The sequence below is a fragment of the Gracilinanus agilis genome, chromosome 1 (genome assembly GCF_016433145.1).
Source record: "Gracilinanus agilis isolate LMUSP501 chromosome 1, AgileGrace, whole genome shotgun sequence".
Classification (NCBI taxonomy): domain Eukaryota; kingdom Metazoa; phylum Chordata; class Mammalia; order Didelphimorphia; family Didelphidae; genus Gracilinanus; species Gracilinanus agilis.
Window position 1 is genome coordinate 261032912 of NC_058130.1, and position 24179 is coordinate 261057090.

Below are 24179 nucleotides of genomic sequence, written 5' to 3' on the forward strand. Positions count from 1 at the left end.
GACAATTTGAGAATCATAGGTCTACCCAAAAACCTAGAAACAAGCAGAAATATTTAAATCATACTACAAGAAATTATACAAGAAAACTGCTCAGATATTCTTCAATAAGAGGGCTAAATAGACATTGAAAGAATTCATAGTTCACTCTCTACATTAAGTCCTCAAAAGACAACAGCCAGAAATGTAATTGCCAAATTCAAGAGCTTCTAAACTAAAGAGAAAATATTACAAGAAGCCAGAAAGAGACAATTCAGATATCAAGGAAAACCAATCAAAATTACACAGGATCTGGCAGCATCCACACTAAAGGACCTCAAGGTTTGGAATATGATATTCAGAAAGGCAAGAGAATTGGATCTACAAACAGGGATCACCTACCCATAAAAATTGTCTATATACTTTCAGGTGAAAGTAAGAGCAGTTTTAAAAATTGAAGATTTCTAAGTACTTGTAAAGAAAAGACTAGAACTAAATGGAAAAGCTGATGTCCAAATACAAAAATCAAGAGAAATATGAAAAAGTAAATAAGAAAGAGAGGGGAAATTTGTTTTCATTTTTTAAAGGATTTCAATAAGGTCAAATTGTTTATATTTCTATATGGAAAAACGTTATTCGTATATTTCAAAAATTGTATTCACTATTATAGTAGTTAGAAGAATTATTCACAGGTAGAGGTTGAGGTACTAAGTGGTTAAAGATGATACGCAGAAAAAGATAATGGGGGAATAGAAGATGACACCAAGAGAAACTTGAAGGAATAAGAAAAATAGAATAATCTATACCACATAAAGAGGCACATTGGAGGGGGAGGGGAAATACTATTATAAGAAGGAGAGGAAGAGATTGATAATAATAAAACCTTATTCTCATTGGACTCAATCTGAGAGAGAAAAGCATCTAGATCCAAAAGGGAAGTGATAGGCAAACTATGGCCTGAGGACCAGATGCGGCCCTTCTCCTTCATAATCTTTTAGTCATTAATAGAGATTAATATCACAAAAAAGATGAGAATTTTGTAAAATCATTGTTATTTTTCAATACATTATATTGGCCCGCTTAATTATTTTTCCTTTCCTTTGGTCCCCTCTTTAAAAAGTTTGCCCATCATTGCATTAGGGTATCAAAATCAATCTTATTCTACAGGAAAGTTGAGAGGGAAAAACCAAGGGGGGAAGTGAGGTGGGGAGCATAAAAGGGGAGGGGAAGAGAAGGGAGAGGGAATTTAATAGACCCTAAAGATAAATAAGAGGGTAATAAAAAGAGAGGAGGTGGAAATGGAAGTAAAACAAGGGTGGGGATTAGGGGGAATGATTAAAAGCAAAATACAGGTATAGAGGAAAATATTTAAAGAAGAAAGGGCAGGACTAAGAGAGGAAATCAAAATGATGGGGAAGACACAGATGGTAATCATATCTCTGAATATGAATGGGTTGAACTCAACCATAAAATGGAAGCACATAGCAGAGTGGATTAGAAACCAAAATCCAACCATATATTGTCTTCAAGAAACGCATGACTCAGGTAGAGATACAGAGGGTAAAGAAAAAAGGCTACAACAAAAATCTTTGAGCATCAACTGAGAAAAAATAGGCAGAAGTCACAATCATGATATCTGACAAAGCCAAAGTAAAAATAGATTTTATTAAAAGAGATAGGGAAGGTAATTACGTTATTATAAAAGGCAGTATAAGCAATGAGGAAATATCAGTACTTAACATGTATGCACCAAATGGTATACCACCCAAATTTTTAAAAGTCAAACTACTGGAGCTTATGGAGGAAAAAAATAGTAAAACTATACTAGTGGGATACTTGAACCTTCCTTTATCAGATCTAGATAAATCAAACCAAAAAATGAATAAGAAAGAGATAAGAGACATGAATGAAATCTTAGAAAATTAGAGTTAATAGATATATGGAGAAAAATAAATAGGAACAGAAAGGAATATACCTTCTTTTCAGCAGCACATGGTAACATTCACAAAGATTGACTTTGTACTAGGGCATAAAAACATGACAAAAAATGCAAAAAAGCAGAAATAATAAATGCAAACTTTTCAGATCATAATGTAATAAAAATAATAATTAACAAGGGTACATGGAGAGGCAACCCAAAAATTAAATGGAAATTAAATAATATGATTCTCCAAAATTGGTTAAAGAACAAATCTTAGAAACAATGAATAATTTCATTGAAGAGAATAACAATGATGAGACATCATATCAAAATCTATGGGATGCGGCCAAAGCTGTACTCAGCAGGAAATTTAGATGCTTGGGTACATATATTAACAAATTAGGGAGGGCTGAGGGCAATGAATTTCGCATTCAAATTAAGAAAACTAGAAAGAAAATAAATTTAAAATCCCCATATAAAACTAAATTGGAAATACTAAAAATTAAAGGAGCAATTAATAAAAGTGAAAGTGAAAGAATATTAAATTAATAAATAAGACTAAAGGCTGGTACTTTGGAAAAACAAATAAAATAAATAAAGTATAGGATAATCTAATAAAAAAGAAAGAAGAAAATCAAATTCGTAGTATCAAAGATGAAAAGGGAGAGCTCACCTCCAGTGAAGAGGAAAGTAAGGCACTCATTAAAAACTATTTTGCCCAATAATATTGCAATAATTGTGGCAATCTGGGTAATATGAGTAAATATTTACAAAAATATAAATCACCTAGATTAATAGAAGAAGAAATAGAATATTTAAATTATCCCATGTCAGAAAAAGAAATTGAACAAGCCATAAAAGAACTTCCTAAGAAAAAATCCCCAGGAACAGAAGGATTTACAAGTGAATTCTATCAAACCTTCAAAGAACAACTAATCCCAATACTTTACAAACTATTTGACATAATAAGCCAAGAAGAAGTTCTACAAAATTCCTTTTATGTCACAAATATGGTACTGATTTCAAAGCCAAGAAGATCAAAAACAGAGAAAGAAAACAACAGACAAATCTCCTTAATCGACATAGATGCAAAAATCTTAAATAGAATACTAGCAAAAAGACTAAAGTAAGTCATCACAAGGGTTATTCCCTAGGATCAGTTGGGATTTATGCCAGGAATGCAAGGAAAACCATCCAAATAATTGACCATATTAACAAGCAAACCAACAAAAATCTCATGATTATATTAATAGATACAGAAAAAACCTTTGACAAAATACAACACTCATTCTTATATTTATATTTAAAACTATCAGCAAGCATCATCTGCAAAGGGGATAAATTAGAAGCATTCCCAATAAGATCAGGAGTGAAACAAGTGAAAAATGTGAAATGCCCATTATCACCTGTATCATTTAATATGGTACTAGAGTCACTAGCAGAAGCAATTAGAGAAGGAAAAAAATGAACATATTAAAATAAGCAATGAGAAGACGAAGCTATGACTCTTTGCAGATGATATGACGGTCTACTTAAAGAATCCTAGAGAATCCCCAAAAAGCTAGTGGAAATAATCAATAACTTTAGTAAAATTTCAGGATACAAAATAAACCCACATAAATCATCAGCATTTCTGTATATTGCCAACACATCCCTGCAGCAAGATGTAGAAAGAGAAATTACATTTAAAATCACTCTAGACAATATAAAATACTTAGGAATCCATCTGCCAAGACAAACACAGGAATTATATGAACACAACTACAAAACACTTTCAACACAATTAAACTAGGTCTAAATGATTGGAAAAACATTGATTGCTCAAGGGCAGGATGAGCTAAGAAAATTAAAATGGCAATCCTACCCAAACTATTTTCCTTATTTAGTTCCATACCTATTTAACTACCAATAAACTTTTTTTCCTGAATTAGAAAAAACTAAAACAAAGTTCATTAGGAAGAAAAAAGATTAAGAATATCAAGGGAAACAATGAAAAAAATGTGAAGGAGGGGGACCTTGTAGTACCAGATCTTCAACTGTACTATAAAGCAGTGGTCATAAAAACAATATAGTACTGACTAAGAGACAAAAGGTAAGATCAGTGGAATAGATTTGGGTTAAATGACCTCAGCAAGAAAGCATATGATAAATCCAAAGAGCCCAGCTTTGGGGACAAAAATCCACTATTTGACAAAAAGTGCTGAAAAAATTGGAAAACAATATGGCAGAGACTAGATTTAGATCCACATCTCACACCGTACACTATGGGTGAATGACTTGAATATAAAGAATGAAACTATAAGTAAATTAGGTGCATATAGAATAGTATATCTGTCAGATCTATGGGAAAGGAAAGCTTTTAAGACCAAGTAAAAATTGGGTAATATTACAAAATATAAAATAAACAATTTTGATTATGTTAAACTAAAAAGGTTTTGTACAAACAAAACCAATGCAATCAAAATTACAAGGGAAGCAACAAATTGGGAAAAAAATCTTTATCACACAAAGGTCTAATTACTCAAATTTATGAAGAGTTGAATCAATTGTATAAAAAATCAAGCCATTCCCCAATTGATAAATGGGCAAAGGACATGAATATGCAATTTTTCTGATAAAGAAATCAAAACTATGAATAAGCACATGAAAAAGTATTTTAAATCTCTTATAATTAGAGAAATGCAAATCAAAAAAACACTGAGGTACCACCTTACACTTAGCAGATTGGCTAAAACGACAGCAAAGGAAAGTGATAAATGTTGTAGGGGATGTGGCAAAATTGGGGCATTAATGTATTCCTGGTGGAGTTCTGAATTGATCCAAACATTCTGGATGGCAATTTGGAACTATCCCCTAAGGGTGAGAAAAGACTGCCTACTTTTTAATCCAGCCATACCACTGCTGGGTTTATACTCCAAAAAGATCATAAGGAAAGACTTGTACAAAATATTTACAGCCACGCTCTTTGTGGCTGGCAAAAAACTGTTAAAATGAGGGGATTCCCTTCAAGTGGGGAATTGCTGAATGAATTGTGGTGTCAGTTGGTGATGGAATACTATTGCATTAAAAGAACTAATGCTCTGGAGGATTTCCATTTGAACTGGAATGTCCTTCAGGAATTGATGCATAGTGAAAGGAGTAGAACCAGGAGAATCTTATACACAGAGATGAATGCATTGTGGTACAATTGAATGTAATGGACTTCTCTACTAGCAGTAATTCAATGATCCAGGATAATTCTGAGGTACTTATGAGAAAGAATGCTATCCATACTCAGAGAAAGAATTGTGGGAATTAAAAACACAGAAGAAAAACAACTGCTTGATCACATGTATTGATGGAGATATGATTGGGGATGTAGATTCTAAACAATCACCCTAATGCAAATATTAATAAAATAGAAATAGGTCTTGATCAATGACACATGTAAAACCCAGTGGAATTACTTGTTGGCTATGAGTGGGTGGGGGGGGCAGGAGGAGGGAAGAGAAAGAACAGCAATCGTGTAGCAATAGAAAAATATTTTTAATAAATTAATTAAATAAAAAATTTTAAGCATAAAAAATTAAAAACAGTTATCATCTTAACATAACTATTTTTTTAACCATATGCCATGGAATCAAAGCCTTTCCCCTTCCTAGTTTCCTTCCTTTGGACATTTTTATATTTATTAATTTCCTTTGAAATTGTGATACCCAAAATAAATCCACTCTTACAAATGATGTCTGATAAAGATGCAATACAGTTAGATAACTTTCTTTTTCCTGGAAACTATTCCCTCAATTATGTTGCCTGAGACTATATTAGCTTCTTTTATTTGTCATGCCACACTATAGGTCATATTTAACCACAGTCCATTAACCTCCTCCCACTGACATTTTTCAGAACAATTCCTCTCTCAATATGTGCTATCCATTGTAGAATTTGAAAATTTGAGGGGTTTTTCCTCCTAAGGGCAACACTTTACATCTGTCACTACTGAATCATTTAATGAGGTACAGTACAATTCTCTGCCCTTTCAATATTCTATCCTTTTGAATCATGACTCATATAGTCAACATGTCACATATCCTTATGTATTTTTGGCAATATTTCAAAAATCAATAGATTTTGGAAATTCTATGATTGAAAATTAATTTCTTATTTTGCAGTCTCCATTTGATATTGTTTTTTTAGTTTCCAAAATTGGTATATCTATTCATTCCAAAATGGAATGGAATTCCTTTTGTGAAATGGTATGTATCAGATATACTGCACAGGAGCTGCAGTTCTAACTGAAATGGGCATAGCAAACTCATGAAAAACAAATTTCTTCAGCACTGTCCTTATCTTTTTCTTTAATCTGTTAAATTACTTTTTTTGTAGGTTTGTGTAATCTGCATTAATAACTTATGTGGAAACTAGATTAAAGTCCATTTTATAAATGACTTTTTCATTTTATTCTCCTGTGCATCATTTGAATCGTATTTAATTTTTACCACTTTGTCTGTCTGAAGGGTTAATGCCATTTGACCATCAACAATTTTGTCCTCTGTAAATATGATAAGAATGCCTCTTATATCTTTATCTAAGTCATTCATGAATATTAAACAACACAAAGATAAATATATTTCATTACAATACACCTTATATATTTACACTGAATTGTCAAAAACTATTTGGTACCATCCGTAATTCTGATTTCATCTGATTATATTTTTATCTATTTCATATCTCACCTTTTTGTCCACAAATATCAAGGGTCACTTTATCAAAAGCTTTGCTAAGTTGTAAATAAATCCTATTTTCAGAATTCTACTCATGGATTTTGCATTCCATGTGTGTCTTTCCAAAAAAAGAAAAAAAAATAAAGGTTAGACTGGTATCATATGTTCTACATAAAGTCATGTTGATTCTTTTGAACCACTCTTTTTTTCTTTTTTTAAAAATGTTTACAAGCCATATCTTTAATGATCTTCTAGAATTTATGCAACAACTGAAATTAAAGTTCACTGAACTAGATTAAAAATTCTTCTCTTCCTTTTTGAAGAAATTTAGGAAAAAATATTCTTTTCCAATCCTATATTCTGTCCCTTGTTTCCCACATTCTTTCAAATAATACTTTGAGTGGGTCACTAAGGATATCTAGTAGCTCTTGGAAGATACTAGGTTGAAGTGAATCTGGACCAAGTTATCTGAATTTATCACTAGCAGTTACATGCTATCCTACTATCTAATTACTTGCCTTGTATATCAATATCCAGTTAATAATTTATGTTCTGTCATTTCCAGAATGACTATCATTCCACTTGGCAAAGTAAACAGGAAAAAAAAAGTTCTGTCATATCAGTCATTATCATCCTATTGACCTCTAAGAAAAGACCTATTTTTGTTTCCCTAAGTCTGTGGTGGCAAGCTTTTGACATGTGTGCCACAGATGGCATGCAGAGCCCTCTCTGTGGGAACTTGCACCATCACCCTCCAGAGTTTGTTACTAGAAAAGCAAAGGCAATTGGGAAGAGCTGCTCCTTTCCCCCTTTCCACCACATCTGAGGACATTTTTTCATTCCACCTGTCTCTCTGCCCAGGAGCCCAATAGAAGTACTTCCCCTCTCCATAGTCTTGGGTAAGGGAGTTGGGGGCACGTGGCATTTGGTCTCTGGAGTTGTGAAGCAGGTCTCAGGGTAGGGTGACATGGCACATGGTCTCTAAAAACTTTGCCATCACTGCCCTAAGGTATGGAAGGACTATGATCTGCATGTGTGGAGACAAAGAATAAAAACAATGGTGAAGTCCCATATACTGGAAATACTCTAATTAGCCTTTAACTTTTTTTAAGCCCCTACCTTCTGTCTTAGAATCAATACAATATATTGGGGTTTAAGTGACTTGCCCAGGGTCACACAGCTAGGAAGTGTCTGAATTCAGGTTTGAATCTAGGACCTCCTACTTCTAGACCTGACTTTCAATCCACTGAACCACCTACCTGCCCCCATAATTTTTAAAGTGTTTAAATTTGATAATGTCTAGATAATAGCTGTCTTGAATTTTACTCACAGTCAGCAACTTATATCTTCTTTTTTTAAACATACCTGGGAATCAAAACATATTTGTTGGTTTGATTCTATAGAAAGCAATCATTTTAAAAAATCTGATATTTGTGTACTTTTTTAATATTTGGGGAACATGAGATCTTAGCTTAAATAATAAATTAATCATTTTTATAAATTTCTTAAAAACATAACAGAATAATAAATTATAAATATTCTTTCTCCCTTTCTGTTCTTCTGTATATATATATATATCAATTCATTAATATATTTCTGTCAATTCATTCATATATTCATTAACTCTTATTTTTTTAAATTTATCTATTTAACTATCTTTTATATTCATTGCTTTGCTTATTTCTTTATCAATCAATTCATTTATTTGCATTTTAATTTAAATTTCAAGTAGTTATTTTGGGGGATTTATCTAAATTCATTGTTTAGTCAGCAAAAACATATTACTAAGAATGCCAAAAGGAAGTTGTTATCTCTTAGGAAGTAAAATATTTTTGTATTCACAAAAAACTTTATGGGCCAAGTCATGTCTTATTTGAGATTCCTGTGCAGACTTGAAACTAGGTGAATTTCATTCAGCTTTGAATTTTGTAATGAAATCATCATCTCACTCTGTCAGGATTCCATTACTTTTACCCCCTTATGCTCCAACAACTAAATCAAAAACTCTAACACATGCTATATATTGAATGAACAAATGTTATTGCCAATCTCATGGGAGAAAAAAAGTAACACCATATAAATATATACAGGAACCAAGTACCCAGTTACAAAAGGATTGAAAGTTGTGAACCATGACAAAATCTCTACTGAAATTCCCAAAATTACAAACATCCACATTAATTTACTTTGCTGTTCATGCTTCACATGATTCCACACTTGAGCAGATCACATATGCTTTATCAATTGGACTTTAGTAGCTCTAAAATCTCTTTTATAAATGATATAGAAATAGCCTGTGATTTCCATTTCCTTCCTAGAGAAATCTCTGCACTAAAGTTAGTAGAGAATTGTGAAGACATCAAGGCATTTAGTAAAATAATTCTTTGTGTAAAATCCAGTTCCATTAAAAATATGTATTAGGCACCTACTATGCATGATAAGAGGTCTTTTATGACTTTTCATTACAAAAAACATTTACATGTATTTTGAAACATGATTCTCCCTCAGTAAGCCTGTCAAGTAGTAAATATAAAATCATTCATACATTTTATACATTAACCAAGTTAGATTATGAAAGGTTAAGTGATTTGTCCTATATTATGTAATAAATTTAAGAACGATGATACAAATATGAAGAGTCTTATCCTAATCCCAATTTTATTTTCCCCACCATTTATTTCCCCACAAATTATCTTTCTATGAGGATGGGATTTATGGTGTCTAGAAGCCAGTGACGAAGCTCTAGGAGAAAAGGTACACTAATTTCCAATTGCAGAAACTGTGAATTGGTCTAAGTATAAACAAAAATAATTTGGAAGTACATAAACATGTATCAAACTGTAATTATTAATTATCCCAATAATTCTACTACTAAATATGTGCTACAAGAAGGTCAAGGATTTAGGTAAAAGGGCTCAGAAGTGCAAAAATATAGAAGCACATTTTGTGATAGCAAAGAACTGAAAACAAATATTGCTCTTAAAGACAATGAAAACAATGAGGCAACATTCCAAACAGTGAATGCATTACCAAAGGAAATTAATCATAAAGTTCCTTTGCCCAGTTATCTACCAGCAAAACTGACAACTTTAGGTAAATTCATGAATTTTTATGATAAATATAAACTGCCAGATTAAAAGAAGAGGAAATAGACTTAAAAATCTGTTAGAAAAATAAATTGAATAAGCCAGAACTGCATTCCTTTAAGAAAAAAACTTCTCAGAGCCAAACTGATTCAAAAGTGAATTCTATCAAGTATTTAAGAAATGATTAATTCCAATACTAAATAAATTATTTACAAAAATAGACTAAAAGGAATTTTAAATTTTTTTTAATTTTAAAAAACCTCTTTAAATAAAAATAACAAAAATGAGGAAAAATAGATAAAATACAAATTATTTTAATGACATAAATATGGTTTTGGCATCTAAACCAGAGAGAGCAGGAACTGAAAGAAACTATAAAATAATTTCCTTAATGATTATTAATGGAAAATTTTAAATAAAACACTGGCAAGGAGATTACAGTAGTATTACACAAAAATCAAATTTTGTGAAAAGGAGGAATTTATATCAAGGATTCAGGTCTGATTCAGTATCACAAAAACTATAATTAACCATATCCATAACAAATGTTATTTTTTTCTCAGTAAATACAGAAAAAAAAGCTTTTGACAAAAACACAATACTCATTCCTATTAAAAACACTATGAAGTAGAGGAAGAAAAAAATCTTTCCTTAAATTATTAGTATTTAACTAAAGTCAAAAGCAAATATCATCTCTAATGAGAATACACTAGAGGGTTTCTCAGTATGATAAGGGTGAAGAAAGGATATGTATTATCATCATTACTATTCAATATTGTCCTAGACATGCTGTATGTAGGAATATGACAAGAAAAAATGAAGAAATAAGAAGAAGCAATAAGGAAAAACAATTATTACTCTATGGAAATGATATGTTGATATACTTAGAGAACCTTAGAGATTCAACCAAAAAATTATTTAAAGCAATTTAAAACTTTAGCAAAGATGCAAGATAAGATATAAAATAAACCCTTATAAGTCATCAGTTTATCTATCTATCTATCTATCTATCTATCTATCTATCTATCTATCTATCTTATCAACATAAATAAGCAGTAATTGATGGAAATAGAAATCTCATTTAAATTATGTGCAGACAATATAAAATATTTGGGCATCCACCTACAAGACATACTCTGGGATTACATGAACAAAGTATCAAGATGCTTTTCAAATATGTCAAGATAAATCCAAACAATTGCAGAAACATTAATTGCTCATAGGTAGTCTGAATCAATATAATGAAAATGAAAATTCTTAGTAATTAATTTATGTATTCAATGCCATAAAAATCCAAATACCAAAGAATTCTTTTATGGAGTTCAAATAAAATAGTAACAAAATTTATATTAAAGAACAAAAAGTCAAGAATATCAAGGAAGTCAATGAAAAAAATTAAAGAAGGTGGCCTAGAAGCACCAAATTTTAAACAATATTTTAAAATGGCAAATCCTGAAACAAAATGGTTCTGCATAAGAAATAAAGCTGTTAACCAGTGGAATAAAAAAGTACACATTACTTAGATGAAAATTGACTTTTATCTGAAAAATATTTATGACAACTTTTTAATTTTTTTAAGCCAAATGATTAGAAATCGGGGGGATACACATCCTTTGGTAAGTGGCTAAACAAGTAGTATCTATAATTGTGATAAAGTACTCTTGTGCCATAAGAAATAATAAACATGTAAGTTGCCCCAAATTTTTTTCTGAAACAATTCAAAGTGGTTTTAATATGCATTTCTTTTTAATCTATAGAGAAGTAAAGAAATCAGAGCCTCAATAACACTGCACGGTAATTATATTATAAATATTATCAACTTTGAGTAATCTAACTCTGATTAATACAATTATCCTTGACAGTGGCAAAGGATTCATGGTGGAAAATGTTATTCATCTTCTTAGAGAGAACTGATAAACTTTGAATATGTAATGAATCATATTTTCATTTTTGTAATTTTTATTTCTTTTTTCTTAATATCAATAATATAGAATTGTTTTTCATGACGTCACATGAATTATGATTGTCTTTTTAATTGATGGAAGAGGGGTTTGAGAGAGAATTTGGAATGCAAAATTTTTGTGTTCAAAAATATATGTAATCTTCCATTATCTCCATGAGTCTTTATGATGCTATAGATGACTGAGTTGTCAATGTGAAATCTGATGAATTTGAGTATTAAATGTATAACATTCAATTTAATCTTTGTGTTGAACTTAAAATACAATGTTTTAGATTTCTTGAATTCATTATGTTAAACATAATATAAGCTAGTTTTTAAATAAATCTCAAACTTTTTCTAAATATTAAATAATATAATAATACTTATATAGGTATGTTAAATTTTTAATATTTTAAAACCTCAGTTGACTTAAAATTGCTTATTTCTGATATTTTGATGTGAAGTAATAACCTTTCTGGATGAACGGATAATAGATTAAAGGAGAAAAAGATATCAGAACAACTGAAACTGGTTCAAATTTTTTAAAAAAAGACAAAATTTGATTTGTGTATGAAGAAACCCCAAAGAAAAAAGTGTTAAAACTAGAGAATAAAATCTATTTTATTTATAATTGGGATACACAAGTAAAATTACTGCTGAAAATGAAATATATATTTATCTGTTTTGTAGAAAAGTTTTAGCTGCAGATAGCAAACATTAAGCCTAATATGCTGAAATGACATCTTAAATGTATACCTACAGAATGAATTGAGAAGCAAGATAGTTTTATCTGAAATTAGAAAGTTAAAAAATCATGTTTGTGATATCAGAAAGACTCTTTTCATCACATAAAAATGTCATTCCAATACTTAAGTAAAATAAAAAAAAAATACACTTGTCCAACTGTAGCCACTGATGGCATTGAAAATGTGTGGTAAATCCTAAGTAAAAACAGTTTCAAATGGTTAATATTGTGGATTATATAGTGGGAAGAATTGTCTATATATTTAAAGAAATTTCTAAGCTAGAAGGCTCCCTCATTGATATTGCTGTGCAAGACAAATCCTGGTCTTTAGTTTGGCTTCGTAGGTGTGCTGTGTGTTCCTCCTTCTGCCCTCCTTTTACTCTTTCCACACCTGTTACTGACATCTTGGGGTTCTGTATAGTGATTGATCACTTTTGTCCCTCCTCTGCCTCTGATTTACATGGCTTTATCTCAGTTTATATATACATTTACAATCCTGTCTCACTTTTTTTACCTATTCTGCTGCTATATTTATTTTTCAGTGAGGACATTACCTTGTTTGTTACCCCTCTGCCTCTGATTTACATGGCTTTGTCTCAGTGTATTTATACATTTACAATCCTTCCCTGGAACTGTCTCACTTGTTTTACCTATTCTGCTGCTATATTGATTTTTCAGTGAGGACTCTGCCTTGTTTGTTACCTCTATTCCTGGGGTCTGCACTCCCTTTTTGTGGGATTGTTATTGTTTTTAACTTTTCTACCTGCTCTTAAAGGGGAACTATAGTCAGATTGCATCTTTACATATGCTTCATTAGTGAGAAGCATTTCTCCCCAGTAGTTGTTTCATTTGATACAGAATGATTGAGTAGGCAGCACTGCTAAACACCTGTACCAGGAAATGTGCGTGATGTGTCCTGGCCAGTTTTCCATGAAAAGGTACCCTTCTCCCCCACTACTTACTAATGCCTGCACACAAGTCATGTTATTTTCTGTAATCTCCTGATCTCCTACTTAATTTATGTGACCAAATGGCTTACCCAGCAGGCCGGCAGCTTTTTCTTCTCCTGTTGCCTGACTTGAGAGAGGGAGAGGAAAACGTATTCTTCCCTTAATTTTTCTCTCTTTATTTCAGCAATTTTCTTAGTATAAAGGAGTTTTATATGTATATGTGCAGTTATATCAGTACTAAAGTACCCCATTAAGTCTTGTTTTTTGATTAATAAAATAGCTTGAATTGGATGTTTTTCTTTCTTTTTGCTTTCACAGGTGGAGAAGGGGACAGGCCCCTGCTGGTATTTAACTTCAAATTTTCTAATTAAACTGTACTGCACTTTCCTTCCTTTTAATAAAGTAATTAGCTAACTAAATGCAGAAACCCTTTTATTGAAGAAGATGGCTAAAAGAAGAAGAGGAGTATTAAAGGATGATGAATATTGTACTTTTCAGCAGAAATGGATAGAGGAATTCACCTTTGTGGAGAGAGCAGGTTCTGCAGTGTGTCTAATATGCAATGAAAAAACATCATCAATGAAACGGTCAAATAATAAGCAACACTTTGACCTACTCCATACTACATTTGCATCTAAATATCCTGCCTGGGACAGCAGGAAGAAAGCATGTGAAGAGCTATTGTGCAGAGTGCAAACTAATCAGCAGCAACTCCGTGTTTGGACCCAACAAAGTGAATGGAATTCGGCTAGCTTTGATGCTACTTTAGAAATTGTGAGAAACAGAAAGCCATTCACAGATGGGGAGTATGCCAAAACATTCATGCTCGATGTTGCCAGTGAACTTTTTGATGACTTTTCAGATAAAGACAAGATAATCAAACAAATAAAAGGCATACCTCTGTTGGCAAAAACTGTTCACAATCATACGATAATGATGGCAAGTCAAATTGAGGAAACAACTGAAGGACATAAGTGCAGCACTATTCATTTCTCTTGCTGTGGATGAGTCAACAGACATAAGCCATTTATTCCAGTTCAGCGTGATTGCAAGGTATGTTGTTGGTGACACACTATGTGAGGAAAGTCTTGCTGTTTTGCCTTTGAAAGGGACGACGAGAGGGAAGGATTTATTCAAGTCTTTCACTGAGTTCGCTAATGAAAAACAGCTACCTATGGATAAACTTATTTCAGTGTGTACTGATGGTGCTCCGTGCATGGTGGGGAAAAACAAAGGATTTGTAGCGCTTCTTCATGATAATGAAAAGAGATCCATCCTCAGTTTTACTGCATCCTACATCAGGAGGCACTTTGTGCTCAGATGTGTGGTGAGCAGCTTGGTGAGGTGATGTTGCTGGTCATTCGGGTGGTCAATTTTATTGTTACCCGAGCTTTAAATGATTGCCAGTTTAAAACACTGCTGGAAGAAGTTGGGAATAATTATCCTGATTTGCTTCTGCACAGCAATGTGCATTGGTTGTTAAGAGGGAAGGTGCTCAACCATTTCGCAGCTTGTCTGAGCAAAATCCGGACTTTTCTTGAAATGAAAAATGTCGAGCATCCTGAGTTAGTTAACACTGAGTGGCTCCTGAAGTTCTACTATCTTGTAGACATAACTCATCATCTGAACCAGCTCAGTGTGAAAATGCAAGGCATTGGAAATACAGTCTTATCCTTTCAACAAGCAGTGTTTGCATTTGAAAATAAGCTAAAACTCTTCATCACTGACATTGAAGCAGGTCGTTTACTACACTTTGAAAAACTGGGAGAGATTAAAGATGCATGCACAACAAGTGACCCTGCTCAACATCTTGATCTTCCGCAGCTAGCGGGCTTCACATCTAATCTCCTGCAGTCTTTCAAAGCTCGCTTTGGAGAATTTCATTGAGTGCACTCGTCTTTTTAAGTTCATAAACCCATCCACACAAGTGTGCAGTGGACAATGCTGACCTGAGTTACATCCCTGGTGTCTCCATCAGAGATTTTGAGCTTCGAGATGCTGATCTGAAGGTTTCAGACATGTGGGTGAATAAGTTCAAGTCACTGAATGAAGATCTGGAAAGACTTGCACAACAGCAAGCAGAGTTGGCGAGCAATCACAAGTGGGGAGAAATGAAAAATCTTCAACCCGTGGATCAGCTGATTGTCAAAACTTGGAACGCCCTTCCTGTCACATACCACACACTGCAGTGTGTGAGTATTGCTGTACTGACAATGTTTGGCTCTATGTATGCATATGAGCAGTTTTTCTCATATCTAAAGAACATTAAGACCAACCTAAAATCAAGTTTAACTGTTGGAAGTCTCAATGCCTGCATGAAACTTAACCTCACCACATATCAACCAGACTCCAAATCCATCAGCAAAACTATGCAGCACCAGAAGTCACATTAATGGTAAGAAGTACTTTATTCATCGTTGGTTAGCACATAATAACATTATTAAAAATAGTTTAGAGAATTATTGTACTTTAAAAGTGTTGTTCTTACATAAAGTACACATATTTACTTGTATTCAGTGTTAAACATATTGTATGGCTCTCACGAAATTACATTTTTAAAAATGTGGCATTTATGGCTGTCACGGCCAAAAAGGTTGCAGACCCCTGACTTTGACCCTTGCCTTTGTAACAGTTATAGCAGATGTCTTGTTGATATCCCTGAGGCTGGTTACAAATCCCTTTTGCAGCTCATATGTGGTTTGTCTCTGCAGGTTTCCCATATGAAGTTCCCCAGAAACTTACAAAGGACCCCTAAGTTCTGTCCCTCTTTGGAGTTGGCATTTAACTCTGTGTCTTCTCCCCTGGGGAGCTGGCATGGTGTCCACTCAGGGTGGGAGCTGGCATTTTAGTGTGGTGTCTGCTCTCAGGGATAAGTCACCAGAGTTAACAGGGTGCAGGTCCTGTGTGGTATTTTGGTACTGGATTCAGTGTGGTGGCCAATATTGGACCATATCCCTATTGCGGATTAAAGACTAGGTTTTTCTGACTACTTTGGTAGTTCTGTGTTATTTACAAGTTAACATAAAGAAAAAGTTAAACTAGAAAGGATATAGATAAGTGGTTTTGTGGGGAATGGCCCTATTGTGGGGCAGTGTCCTCTCTGTCACATGGAATAATTGGCTATGTTCTGAGAGTGAAGCACAAGAGAAAAGGGGAATGTATGAGGTAAGTAATCCTTAGAAGGCCAGGACAGAAAGCACCTATGGAATAGACCCTCAATTGTATGCTTTGAAAGCATTGATTATATTAAAGAATTCAAAGGAAAAAGAGAGACCAATGATTATAGAGGTCATGAAAAAGAAAATGAGAGTCTGGAATAAGAATAAAGAAAATATGGAAAATCAAGAAAATTATAGAAATCTGTTTTGGAAAAGAGATAAAAATGAAATAAAAAATAATGAAAAAAGAAGAAAGGAAAGAAGAATCTAAATGATTAACTGAAAAGGAAAAAAAGAGGAAGAAAAATTTTATAGCCAGATAAAAGCAGGAGAGAGGAATAAACATAACCATAAAGAGAAAAGAGTAATTAATGAAATTATGGAATTGGAGAGAGGTAAGAAATCATTGGGAATAGGGTCACTTAAAAAATTAAGTCAATTTGAAGATTATGAAATATACTTTTTCTAGAGCAGAAGATAGGAAAATTATGTCTTAAAAAGAACAAATTTGGAGACAGATGAAAGAAAAATATAAATCTAATTCATAACTTTATATGGGAATGCATTAAGCAATTCAATAAAATGAAAAATAGTGATAAATTCAATGAAAAGAATAGCATCAAAAATTTAATTAAAATAGATCAAAACTATGAATATAAACTGGGACTTATATGAAGAAATATGAGAAAACATCATCAACCTACCAAAATGAAGAAATATGTGTAGACACCCCCAATCTATCACTTCATCTAGGTAGGAGGTACACAAATGTTACAGATTGCAGATATTTTTTTGGATTTTTTTTCAATGCTCTACTCATTTGTGCTGACTTTTCCTCTCTAAAATATATTATCTGTCATATTAGATGGATATCTGAGATGTAGAGGGGAAAGGATACATGGGAAACAATGGTAATATAAGCAAAAGAAAATATTAGTAAAAACATTTGAAAAAGAATAGGCAATTAAAAGAAAATCTTGGAAAAGCTGAGTGCAATTATATGGGAGTTGTGCACAAAGTTCCTACTTGTACAAACATATTTATAGTTTTTCTTTTTGTGTTGGCAAAGAATTGTCCATCAGTTTGGGAATAGCTTAACAAATGTGGTATATGATGACGATGGAATACTATTTTGCTATAAGGAATGATAAACAGGATGATTTAAGAAAGAACTGGAAAGATTTACATGTAGTGATGCAGAGTGAAATAGGCAGAACCAGGAGATCACTGTACACAGTGATTGCAATTTTGTGGAATGATCAGCTGTGATGGATTTAGCCACTCTCAGCAATGCAATGAACCAGGACAATTGTGAGAGACTAATGATGAAGAATCCTATTTACCTCCAGAGAAAGAGCTGCTGGACTCAGAATGCAGATTGGAGCATGCAATATTTCACTTTAGTTTATTTGGGTTTTTGTTTTGGAGTTTTGGGGTTTGGATTTTATAAGATTATTCCCTAAGAAAAATGAATAATATGGAAATATGTTTTGCATGATAATATGCACATTACTCAAAAGGGAAAGGAATGGAGGGACACAATTTGTATCATATAACTTCATAAAATTAATATGAAAATGTGTTATTATGTGTAATTGGCAAAATAAAATATCTTTATTACTTAAAAACATGAATTATATATGACTTACAATATCATCTGCTTTTGAGTTTCCTTTGCATTTGTTTTACTTAGATTTTCTCTTGATTTCATAGATAATTTTTAAAATGTAATCCTGGTACATACTATTATCATTTCCTTTTCTTCTCCTTTCATCTTTTCAGATATTTCCTTTTATCATGTTTCCATTATCATTTCTATAACGTAATACAATCCATTACATTCAAATATCAAAATCTGATCAGCCATTTTTTCCATACACTGCATGTGTCATTTCCAATTATTCTGTTAAAATGAACAAAGCTTTCTTGAATATTTTCATGCAAATCCAGCTTTTTACCCTTTCAATAACATCCCAAAGGCCTAACCCTAGTAATGGGTTCTCTGGACTAGTGATCATGAACATGATTATAGCTCTTAATATATAAATTAATCTTGTTTTCTGAAAACAATCCACAGCTGCTCTAGCAATGTAATATTAAACCTGTTTTTCCATGTTCCTATCAACATTTAATTTGATTGCTTTAGTCTATCTGGTTCCCAGTTAACATCTATGGCCAGAACTATATTTTGCTAGATGGATCATTAGTAGATGCTATCTATTGCCAGCACTTTCTAAGCCATTGTTGTCCCACCAGAAACTGTGTTTGGATTATATGTATGTTCAGGCTTAGATCTACTATTAACCTCATGCAGGTATGTGGGGGCTTTCTAGATATCTTTCCTATTTAGCTTATCTAAAGTTCTCTTCATCTCCTTAATTTTCTTATTCATTTTTTGGTTAGATTTATCTAGATCTCAGAAAGGAATATTAATGTCTGCCAATATTATTATTTTATCTATTTCCATCTGTATCTCATTTAGTGTTTCCTTTAAAAATCTGGGTACTATAACACTTAGTGCATACAGGTCCAATATTGAAAATGTTCCATTATCCATTGATTAATTGTCAAAAAATCCAAATTTTCAGGAAAAAAAGCTTGCTAACTCCTTGAAAACCAAAAATGAACTGTTTGAAGAAGACACCATGAAAATGCCAGAAGAAAACCTCCACAATATCAGAAGATCCAGCACGAACTTTGGCATATAACTGATTGAACTGTAGGGGGTTGAACACAAGAATTTTGAATGTAAACTTGCATGCCAAAGGGGATTAGCTTATTGTCAATGTGCCTAGCAAACATTGGTTTGCTCTCTCTCTCTCTCCCCCTATCTCTTTTATTTTCCTTTTATCTCTATTGTGGTTTCTGATTATGTTAAAATGATCCATAAAATAATCTCCCAAGAGATCACAGAGGGGATTATCAAAGATAACTCTTTATTGTCTATCCTGAGTTAACACTAATTTAAGTACCCCTACTTAGTACCTCACTAGACTGGACAGGATTAAATCTCCCTTGTCTACTTTTGAATTGATTCACCAAAAGATTAAACACCCTACTTAGTAAGTGAGAAGCAGCAAGAGAATTCATACCCTTAGAAATTCAATCAGCTGGGAATCTGAATGTTTTTGATGAGAACTTAACCTTCAGAAGGTGAGAGGTCGATCCTACAGACATTGCCCCCTGAACAGTGCTAGACAATTTGGAAAATGTGATTGGACCCTGTGAAGAGGGAAAGGGACAAGAAGTCACCATAAAAAGCAAGCCCCAAAATCCTTTAGAGGAGATTGTCTTTGAGAAGATAGTCTCAAGAGATTGTCTTTTGGAGATATTCTTAGATAGTCTTTGAGGGAGCTTTGCTGGAGACTGCAGCTTGAATCATGGGCTCAGAGTTCAGCTTCTACTTGGACTCTGACCCTTGGATTACTTTGTTGGATGAGTAAAAGGCTGGCCCCTTTCCTAGCTTCTGGAGAGACAAGCTTCCATCTTGGAGGAGTCCTCCTTGTTACTCACAACCAGCCTTCCTGGTTGAGAGCTAATTAATCTCTACCTGGATTAAGCAGATCCAGAGCAAAATGTTTAGGTTGATAGGCTAGATAACTTCTCTATCCACCTCACATTTCACTTCTTTATTGTTTCCTCTCTGCTTGTAAATATTTGTAAATAAATTTCTGACTCAAGATATAATAAATACTGGCGACCAAATAATTTCATATAATCATCGTCCAACCAAACAATCATCTACACCATAGTGACCCCCTCAATATAATATAACTACTCTGTTGATCCCTTCTAATTATATCCAATTTAGCCCCAACTCTTTCAGAGATTATGATTACCATTACCATTCATCAGTTGAGGCCTATTATATTCTGCTCCAGCCCTTCACCTTCACTTTATGTTTGTCTCTCTTTTTCAGTGTGTTTCTTGTAGACATTTTAAGATCCTGCTTTCTGATCCTTTCTATTATCCACTTTCTTCCCATGTGTGAATTCATCCCATTACATTCAATGTCATAGTTACTAGTTGTACATTTTCATTTATTCATTCTGCCTCACTGTTTATCTCCCTCTTCTTCCATTCTTCCACATCCCTCCTCATATATTCAATTTCCTTTAACAAATACCTTCCCAATTTGTACCTTTCCCCAAAATTATCATTTTCTCCTCCCTTTACCCTCCTGGTTCTAAATTTGCCCATCTTTCCAAAGATCACTCACTTATCTAATTCTATTCACCTTTCCCAAAATCACTTCCATATACCCCAAATATGTCCTTCTACTTCTTCATTCAATTTTCCCCTCACATTACCTCTATACTCCCCTCTAGGTATCACTCCTTTCCCTCCCTTTTCTTATCCCCTTGTCATCCTCTCTCTTCTCAGTCCCTGTCTTATCTCATTCCTCTTCACTTCTGTTTCTCTGCACATTAAGAAAAAAATTACCCTTATAATTGTGTATATTGTTCTCTCTTTATCCCAGGTCTGATAAGAGTTGGGTTCTAGTACTCCCAATTCTCTACTCCCTTGTTCCCTTCTCTGTGGCACTTCCTTCACTCATTCTTCCTCCATATGAAATATATATTCCATTCTGCCTCATCCTGTCCTATTTCACTACCATTTTAGTTCTTTTCATTATATTCCCTCAACCTCAAATCTTCCATCTATACATGCTTCTTTCAAAATACCCATGCAGTGATATCATTCCTAGGGGCAATAGATGACATTTTCCCATGCCGGAATTTTTTAAATTGACCTTTGAGTTGCTTGTGATTAGTCTTTCATTACCTTTGTGTGTTTCTTATATATTAAATTTTCTGCTGAGTTCTGGGTTTTTCTCTAGGAATAGTTGAAATTCCTTTAGTTATTAAATATCAATTTTTGCTTTTTATAATTATGTTCATCTTTGCTCTATATATTATTCTTGATTGCAAGCCCATTTCTTTTGCTCTATGAAATGCTATGCTACATGTTTTGCTTTCTTTTTTTTCTGTGTAAAAACAGCATTCTCTATATTCTGCATACTTCAATTTCAGAACAAAATAAACATAAACAGTCCACAATACATAACATTCTACTCCCAAGATCAGGGAGAGGAAACAGGGACCCTGTAAACCCTACTCTAATACACTGGAAAACAGGAGGGGGAAAAATAGCACCACTAGATATTAGCAGATGGAGCCAGGCAGGACATGGCTTCTATTACTGCTATGAGAAACATGGAAAACTATACATAAGGTGAGTTCTGATGCAGAAGTTTGTCTAATACATACCCTCCATGTGGGGTGCATCTTCATCACCTTCAAATGGGGGAATCTCATATGAAAAGCAGCATTGGGCTCTTCTGCTGTCACTTCATCCTCATCAATGCCAAGACCTAGCTTAATCATGTGGTAAATTCTATTTGAGTGAATCTGGGGATCTTCAAGAGAGAAAACTGAAGGTAGCAGAGCAGCTTCAAGAAGCAGCACCACCATGTCTTTCACAGTCTATGTCATTCTTGACAGTCTCAGCCATTTGTCTGAACACATCCACAAGGGGTGACCTGGGTTTCTCTTCTAATGCTTCTTGGCCACCATGTAACCCATTCTGGAGTTGTCTCTCAATGCCTGTACTTTCATGATGCTTTCTAGTCATATATGCTAGCCATAATGCAGCAGGGTGAATACACCAGCTAATTAGAGATTGTCACTTTCTCAATCTCCTTTTCCAGAATTTCCTTCATTAACTTGCACAAGTTCTCAAATTTTTGCCTGGCTCTCCAACATTTTTTTCTTCTCTTATTCATCCTCTAGAACAGGGGTTGGCAACCTTTTTGGCCTTGAAAGCCATAAACGCCACATTTTTTAAAATGTAATTTTGTGAGAGCCGTACAGTGCTCACAGTGCACACTCCTATAACAGTGCATGCTCCTGTAATAGCATGAAAAAAAATTTAACTTTATGGCTCCTGCAGAAATAGCCATATCTGGCCCTCAAAAGAGCCAGATACGGTTCAAGAACCATATGTTGCAGACCCCTGCTCTAGAATTTCTAACCCTTCCTTAGTAACAGAGACAGTGACCTTCCTATTGAATTCCTTTAGCTCCTGCACATAGTAATCATCAGTGGGCTTTCTCATATATCACATTTCTTCAAATATGATATTCTTCAATTCTTCAGAATTCTTCAAAATCACATTTCTGTACCTATTTAACAAAAGCAGAGTTGGCTACCTATTCTTTGCTCACATCAGCAATATAATATATACATTTCTTGGATTTCTTCATCTGGAAACATGTTCAGACAATAAAGTCACCTCATATCTTGAGATGAGTGATTATATAACAATTCAGATAAATGGTGCCTTATGGATTCCAAGCTTGAGACTTTTCAAAAAGACCTCAGAACTTTTTGTAATTCTCTTTGTCTTCTTTCAGTGAAGAGTTCTAGACACTTATTGATAATATTCTTGGAAATGAAAATCAGTATTTTACTCTGTTGCAACACTTCTCTTTAAATGTGGAGGGGCATAAGCTCAGAGTCTACCATACCTTGGATAAAATGAAAATACGCAGGAATAAGTTCATCACAATTATCCATGATAAATACACACTTCACATACAGCTTGTTTGTTTTTTGTTTGTTTTCAAAGAGGGAACATGACATGGAGTAAAGAGCAGAGCTTTGAATTCCAGTTGACCTTCAACAGAGAAGTGCTGTACTGCCAAGTCATGCTCTCAATCATTGGTGAGGCCCTTATAAAACTTGTTCCTCTTAGAGAATATTATCAGAGTTTTGTGACTAGATGGGCTTGATCTTGTTCAGATCTTCTTTTTAATGTATTTCTCCTGGATCTTCTTTGTATTCTTCTTTTTATCCTTGCCCTTATCTTCTTCATCAGATACTACATCTTCAGTCTTGGATTTCTCTTCATCTTTAGCTGGCTCATATTCATTCTCTTCGTTGTCCTCCATCTCATCATCACTGATTTCCTTCTCTAGTTCTTTTTCCAAATAAAGTGTGATAAGATAGCCAATAAATTTTGAATGCTTCTTTTCAACCACCTCTCTTCCAAACACTCTGTCTGATATTCTTTTGGCATGGGCATTGTGCAAAGATGACAGGGACCCTGTACCCCTTAACTCAGGCAGGCTGTGAACAGGCAAATTCCTGCATTCTTGTTAATGCTAAGGAAAAGGTGCCCCTAGGCATCTGAGATCCACAATAAGGAAAGAACTCTGAGAAATATATTTCCCTTGGTTTCTCCCCTAAATTATGAGGTGGACACAGATATACATCTCCTGGTTATGCTCTGAAACTATCAGAATGTATCCAGGATGACTACTTGTCCCCTAAACTATTTCTGGTCACCCCCTATATCTTGGGGACACAAAACATTACTCTAGCTCTGATCAGATAACAAACATCCCCCACTTCTACCTAACCTCATATCATTGTCTTTTCTCTGGTCACATAGGCCTTGATATCAAAAGGGTTTATAAAGCCTAGAATACATCTCCTCTAGGAAATGCACTGTCCTCCCAGCCAATTCAATATGAATACCAAATTTTAAAAACCTCTCTTTTATTTCTAAGCTGTTTTGCAGTCTTCCATTCTTGCAAAGTGTACCTGTCAAACCTGGGGCTCACCTCAAGTTCCCTCATAACAGGTTCTTTCTCCTTTGGTTGATTATATATATATATATATATATATATAT

General features: G+C 33.7%; 1 pseudogene; it reads right to left on the reverse strand.

Moving 5' to 3' along the window:
• Window positions 1-21743: 21743 nt before the first annotated feature.
• LOC123250573 lies at window positions 21744-24126 on the reverse strand (annotated as a pseudogene).
• Between the last annotated feature and the right edge of the window lie 53 nt (window positions 24127-24179).